This window comes from Narcine bancroftii, chromosome 6 (assembly GCF_036971445.1).
Source record: "Narcine bancroftii isolate sNarBan1 chromosome 6, sNarBan1.hap1, whole genome shotgun sequence".
NCBI lineage: Eukaryota > Metazoa > Chordata > Chondrichthyes > Torpediniformes > Narcinidae > Narcine > Narcine bancroftii.
The window spans coordinates 180,471,567-180,478,547 of record NC_091474.1 but is presented as its reverse complement, the minus strand read 5'-3'; the positions used below and the strand labels follow the sequence as shown (position 1 = coordinate 180,478,547).

At 42.6% G+C, this 6,981-nt stretch overlaps 1 protein-coding gene across 4 annotated transcripts in view; it reads left to right on the top strand.

The window, feature by feature from the left end:
* man1a1 (mannosidase, alpha, class 1A, member 1) overlaps positions 1 to 6,981 on the top strand; it is a 541,635-nt gene that overhangs the window by 387,543 nt on the left and 147,111 nt on the right. The window lies entirely within an intron of this gene.

Below are 6,981 nucleotides of genomic sequence, written 5' to 3'. Positions count from 1 at the left end.
TCACATCAAGATTTTCATAACTTGATTAAATAAAGCATTCTGTATAATAATAATGATATAAAACAATAATAAGAGATGATTAAGATGAGAAGAGATGATACGAGTCAAATTCAAACAAAAGTATTTTGATACTTACACCTCCTCCATGGTTCTTCAAAGACTGAACGCATTCCCTGTGCACCCAGATAGTATAACATATGACATCATAGTAACTATGGTAACACTACAAAAACAATTTATTCTTAAAGAGATAGTCATAAAATTAACGACAAATCAAAAACATAAGGTTTTAACCTTTACAATGGGCACTAAAGAACCGAGCTTCTCACAGAGCTTGCTTAGGACTGCTGTGGGCTTCTCCTCCCATACTCGTGAGTCTGATGAAAATTCTCCTGGAGTCATCAAGGGCGCACCGTAGATCAACTCTGCTGATAAGGCACCTATTTTGTCCTTAGGTACCGTTTGTATGCCCAAGAGTACTGATGGCAATTTGTCAACGCTGTTAAGTCCCTGCAGACACACCATAAGGGCTGATTTCAAATGCCTGTGGAACCTTTATACTAGTCTGTTGGATTGTGGGTGGTACATAGTTGTGTGGTGCAAGTTGGTTCCAAGCAGGGTGGCCACTGCTGACCATAGGCTTGACATGAACTGGGTACCCCTGTCAGTCATGATGTGTGCTGTCAGACCAAAACGTATTATCCAAGCAGAAAGGAGGGCCCTGGCACAGGTGTTGGTAGTTATGTCTACCAGTGGAACTCCCTCTTGCCACCCCGATCCACTATTGTAAGAAGAAAAATGGAACCATGTGACACCGGCAGGGGGCGGACAATGTCGACATGTACATGGTCAAACCTCTGATTCATCGGCTCAAAAGATTGCAGTGAGGCTTTTGTGTTACTGGTCTTTGGATGTCTGACAACGAATGCATGTCTTCACCCAATAACAGACCGGTTTTCAAAGGCCTTGCCACGCAAATCTGTTGGCTACCATCTGGACAGTTGCTCTGATGGATAGATGTGCCAACCTATGTACTGCATCAAATAGCTGCCATCTCCACACCACTGAAACAATTGGGTGAGGATGGGCTGTAGATACGTCGCACAGGAGCTTGAGCTCCCCCGGGCCTACTGGAATTTCTTCAGCTGCAGGTTTGATACTCCTGTTCCATAATCTGTAATTTCTTCATCCGCCTGTTGGACTTGGTGATTGCAACATAGTCCAACCCTTGGGCTAAGGTTTTCACAGATTTCATGGCTGGGCGAGACAGCGCATCTGTCATTACGTTGGCCTTTTCAGAGATGTGTTCAATGGCCATTGTGAAATCAGAAATATATGATAAATGTCTCTGTTGATGAACCAAATATGGATCTGATACCTTAATGAAGGCAAATGTAAGTGGCTTGTAGACCATAAAAGCTGTGAAATGCCTGCCTTCTAGAAAGTACCAGAAATGTCTGATAGCTAGGAACAGTGCCAACAATTCTCATCCAAAAGCATTGAACTTGCATTTTGGTGGTCTTAGGTACTTGCTAAAGAAAGCTAATGGTTTCCATTGTCCATCGATGTACTGTACAAGCACCCCTCCTACTGCCATACGAGACGCATCCACTGTCAGGGCTGTCAGGTCATCTGCTCTTGGGTGGACCAACAATACTACATTAGCCAGTGCTTCCTTGCTGTTCTCGATGCTGCTGACAATTCTTTGTCCAAAGTGACATTCTTTGCTTTGCCTGACACCAGGGCAAAGAGGGGCCGCATGATGCGAGCCAATGATGGTAGAAACCAGCGATAAACTTCACCATTCCAACAAACTCCTGGAGGCGTTTAACTATGCTGGGCTTTGCGAACACCCAGATCACCTCGACCTTTGCTCCGTAGTAGCTTTGCTCCGTGCTTCTCGATTCTATGGCCCAGAAAGTCGATGGTCGCCAACCTGATTTGACATTTGGCCGGGTTGATGATCAGTCAAACTCATTAAAATGAGTGAAAAGCTTGCGCAGGTGGGACAGATGTTCCTGGCGAATGCGGCTAGCAATAAGTATGTCATCTAGGCCTATGAAGGTAAAGTCAAGATCATGTCCTACTCTGTCCATTAAACGGAAAATCTGCCCGACATTTTTGAGCCCAAAAGGCATCCTTTTTTTAATTTAAAAAGGCCAAAAGAGTGTTATAATAACCATTTTTGGAATATCATAGGTGGAACAGGATCTGATGATACCCCTGGACAAGGTCCACCTTGGAAAAGATGCGGGCTGGCTGCAGGTTGGACCCGAAGTCCTGTAAATGCGGTACCAGGTAATGATCCGATGTGGTAACCTCATTCAATCTGCAATAATCACTGCAAGGTCTCCATCTGGCTGCGGTTTCAGGTCCATGTGGAACAGTGAGGCCCAGCAGCTATCAGACCATTGTACACTACCTATGTCCTCCATCCTTTCAAACTCCTCTTAGGCCAGATGAAGTTTATCTGGAGGGAGCCTGCAAGTTTGGGCATGCGGCAGTGGCCCCATATTGCAGCATAATTATTGCGGGTAATTACTCGAACAACCTAGTAAATTCATTCTCCAAAAGAGTAACAGAGTCTAAATGTGGGGCTGGTGGCTTGGCCTCACCTAGGGCAAAAGTCTGGAAAGTGTTGGTATGAACAAGCCTTCGACCCTCTAGATCAATCAGCAGGCCATGTGCACTGAGAAAATCAGCTCCCAGTAGCGGTTGTGCGACTGTGATAACATGAACTTCATATCGCCAAACTGAAGCTGAATCCTACATGTGCCAAATGTCTGGATTGCACTGCAGTTTGCAGCTTTCAATAATGGCCCAGGTTTTCTGTTACGCATGTTGTGCCCCGAAGTGGGAAGCATGCTGATCTCAGCCCCTGTATTCACCAAGAAATTCTGGCCAGAATATCTATCCCAAGCATATAAAAGGCTGTCTTGATGGCCATCTGCTACAGCCATTACCGACAGCTGGCCCGGTCATTTCCCTGAAACAAACAGGGAGGTCAGCAGCTGCAAGCTTCTGCACCCCATCATTGATGGTAGAGACACCAGTGGGTGCTGCCTTCAACCCTTTGTCTTCTGCCTGACTAGCAGTCTGAAAACAGATTTGCCGGTCTAAGGTTGGAGTTGCACAGTCCTGCTGCTGTGAGCAGAATCTGGTGATCTGCCCTAAAGATGTCACACTTTCTTGTTAAGTCCACCATAGAACATCAGCATGAGCCACTGCAATCCTCATCAGCCAGCCAGCAGTAGGTGGATATCTTCTGGCAACTACTCCAAGAAAGCCTGCTCAAACATGAGGTAGGGCTTATGTCCTTCCACTGGTACCAACATTTCATTCATCAGCACAGAAGGGGTCCTGACTCCCAAGGCATCCAAGTGAAGTAAACAGGCTGTTTGCTCACATCATGAGAGGCTAAAGGTATGGATGAGCAGATTCTTGAGCACCATACACGCCCTCCTCCAGAGGCTGCTGCAGGAAATCAGAAACTCAGCATGCCATCTCTTGATCCATGGTACTTACTATATGGTAGTACTGTGTAGAATCAAATGTTATCTGCCTCAACTAGAATTGGGATTCTGCTTGGTCAAGCCATACACATGGTTGTAAAGTCCAAAACATTGGCAGTTTCAGAACCACAGCATGCATCAAAGAAAAAATTTCCATATCAGGGTCACCAATGTAGCAAAATATTCTATACTGAGCTCCTATACATGTCAGCGTACACATTGTGAAGTTGATGTATACACATGGAAGCCAATGTACACACTGTGGAATCTAGTGCACAACTGACACCTCCAGGTTTGCATGCTGGGCTTATATACATCACTGCTTCTGCCACATGGACAGGAATTGATGTTATCAGACCAGATAAAAACCTGTGTTGGATGCAGGTTAATTTTTCACAGCATGTTCGCCATTTTGGGAGCCAGTTCGGTTGCTGGTAAGTGGATCGCCACAACCTCATCAAGTTGCAGGAAGAAAAAATTCAACTTTTCCTGTTATTTTTGTTGTAGATTGAGGATACACTCTGTCCCTGCTACAAATGAGAAGATTGCCATTTTATTTTATATTTAAAAAAATTGTTTTCAATATTTTCCTTATTTAATGCTTCACATTATTTCAATTCATGTAAATCTATTGTGCGGATTTTTTTGAATGAACAAAATTTTGCAATAATATTTTTGTCTTTTTTCATTTTTATTGTGAAATGTCCTGATTATTTTCTTTCTCTATCAGTGACTGAGTCATTCCCCTGAGTCGGATGTAGTTTGTCCATTTACTGGTATATAAAACAATGAAACAGTTAATTATTCATTTAGATATGCATTCTTTGCTCGTGCATCTTGCTTGCTTTTGTCAGCATTGTTTTAAAAAAATTGCAGGTTACTGTTTTTAGTAAATTATAATTTCTGTGTTTAAAAAATAATATTTTCCATCCTGCTTTACAAAAATGGATTTGTATGGCAGAAAAGCAAATTGTTCCCACATCACCTTTCACTGGTAATGTAGTTAAATGGAAATGAATGAAATGTATATTTTGGAACAAGCATGGTTTTAGAAAAACAAATTAAAGTTGTTTATTTTTCAGAAGACCTGATGAGACTTCAACCATACTGTAACACAGTGTCAATCAAGAAAAAAATATTTTTTCATAAATTAAGGCTTTGATCTATCTTAGTCCTTGTTACACTGTTTTAAACCCTTCCTCTGGCTATACAGCAATATAATTACCGCTTTGCTGATCTAGAGTTGAGTATCATTTTTACTCACTCATTCCCTCTCTTGGACATTGTGTTTAAAGGTAATGCAATCATTTTTATTGAGGCAGTCAGCATTAACCTGAAGCTACAAACCAAAGCTGCATGCTGCACTCCTTGTAGTTGCAGACCATTGACCTGCAAAAGATTTAAGAGTGTCATCAGGTCTTTTCTGCAAGGATCAAATTGAATAAATATTCGGGACTCAGTGATAGATGGAATCAGAATTTATTGTTATGAACAAGTCATGAAATTTGGTGTTTCGTGGCAGCATCATCGTGCAAATCCTTCCCAGATGAAATGAGACTTCATGTAGAGTACCTCCTGTGAATGGATATCTACCTGAGCCCTGCTAAGGAAAACATGCTGGCAAACTGGCAGGAGTTGGAGGAGAAAGTCACTATTCTGTTATGGCGCTGTACTGGACTTCTCCAGTGCGCTCCTTCAGTTGCCAAGTACCATAGAACACTACAGCACAGAAACAGACCCCTTCGGCCCTTCTAGTCTGTTCCAAACCATTTTTTTTGCCTAGTCCCACTGACCTGCACCCAGTCCATAGCCTTCCATACCTCTCCCAACCAAACAATAGAACAACGTGCGCTACCCTCCAATCTTCCAACACCACACCATGGTTAAGGACATTTTAAATATTTCTGCCAGAGCCCTTGAAATTTCTACACTAGCCTCCCTCAAGATTTGAGGGAATATCTTGTCAGGCCCTTGGGATTTATCCACCCTTATTTGCTTTAAGACAGCAAGCACTTCCTCCTTTTTAATCTCTATAGGTTCCATAACCTCATATCCTTATTTCCTATGACTGTGTGAATACTGTGAATACTGATGAAAAAAAACAACATTTAAGATCTTTTGGCTCCATACATAGCTGACCACTCTGATCTTCAAGGGGACCAATTTTAATCCACACTCTCCTTTTGCTCTCGATATATCTGCATAAACCCTTTGGATTTTCCTTCTTATTATCTGCCAAAGCAACATCATGTCTTCTTTTAGCCTTCCTGATTTATTTCTTGAGGTTTTTCTTGCATTTTGTATACTCCACAAGTACCTCATTTACTCCATGTTGCCTATACATGCTAAGCAGCTCTCTCTTCTTCCGAACCAGATCCCCAATATTCCTCAAAAAACAAAGTTCCTTATGCCTGCTAAACTTGCCTTCAATTCTGACAAGAACATGCAAACTCTGTACTCTCAAAATTTAACCTTTGAAGGTCTCCACTTACTTCGCACATCCTTGCCTGAAAGTAACTTATCCCAATCCACGATTCTAGATCCTTTCTCATTTCCTCAGAATTGGCCTTCCTCCAATTTAGAATATTAACCTCAAGTCCAGATCTATCCTTTTCCATAATTAACTTGAAACTAATGGCATTATGATAACTAGACCCAAAATGTTCCCCTACACATACTTCTGTTGCCTGTCCCATCTCATTCCCTAATAGGAGTTGGTAGCTCTATTTATGATTTAGAAAACTCTTGTGAATACACTTGACAAACTCCAAGCCATCCAGCCCTTTTACAGTATGGGAGTATCAGTCAATATGTGGAAAATTAAGATCTCCTACTATCATGACCTTGCGTTTCCTGCAGAAGTGACCATAAAGTGACCTCCAAGTTGTGGTACTAATTGCTCACATTGATAAGGCTCTCTGCCTTTGTTGGCAAATTCCAAAAAAAGCTGGTGGACCTCTTCTAGGGCAGGAGGAAGCACTCCACCTCTGCTGAGGTTCTGGGTCTTCTGATTGAGGAGGGATGTGTTCTTTCCACCAAGGACACCTCCTTCAGTAAAAATCACAGCTCCCAATCCAAACATCAGCTGCATTCTTCTACAGAAGTTGTCAGTGTTTCACAAAGAACTTTTCAGTTTGGAATATACTCACCTCTCATCAGAATGCTTCCCCACTAGGTGCTCCAGCTGCCAGGGTTGAGGATCAAGCAGTATATCACTTGGGCTTGTGGTCATTACTTCTAGCCATCCCATCACAATGGGTATGGGGAAGGCTCAAAAGTGTGGGTGACCCTGTCCAGACTGATCCCCACTCAGCCAGAAATGCTCAATAGTACCAACCCCAAAACTTTCATCAGCGGACAGTGCCACACAACACATGCCATTTATCAGAAATGCCCTCCATGAATTTTTCGAGGATGTGACAAAGAGGGTGGACTTGGGAGAGCCTGTGGATGTGGTGTATTTGGACTT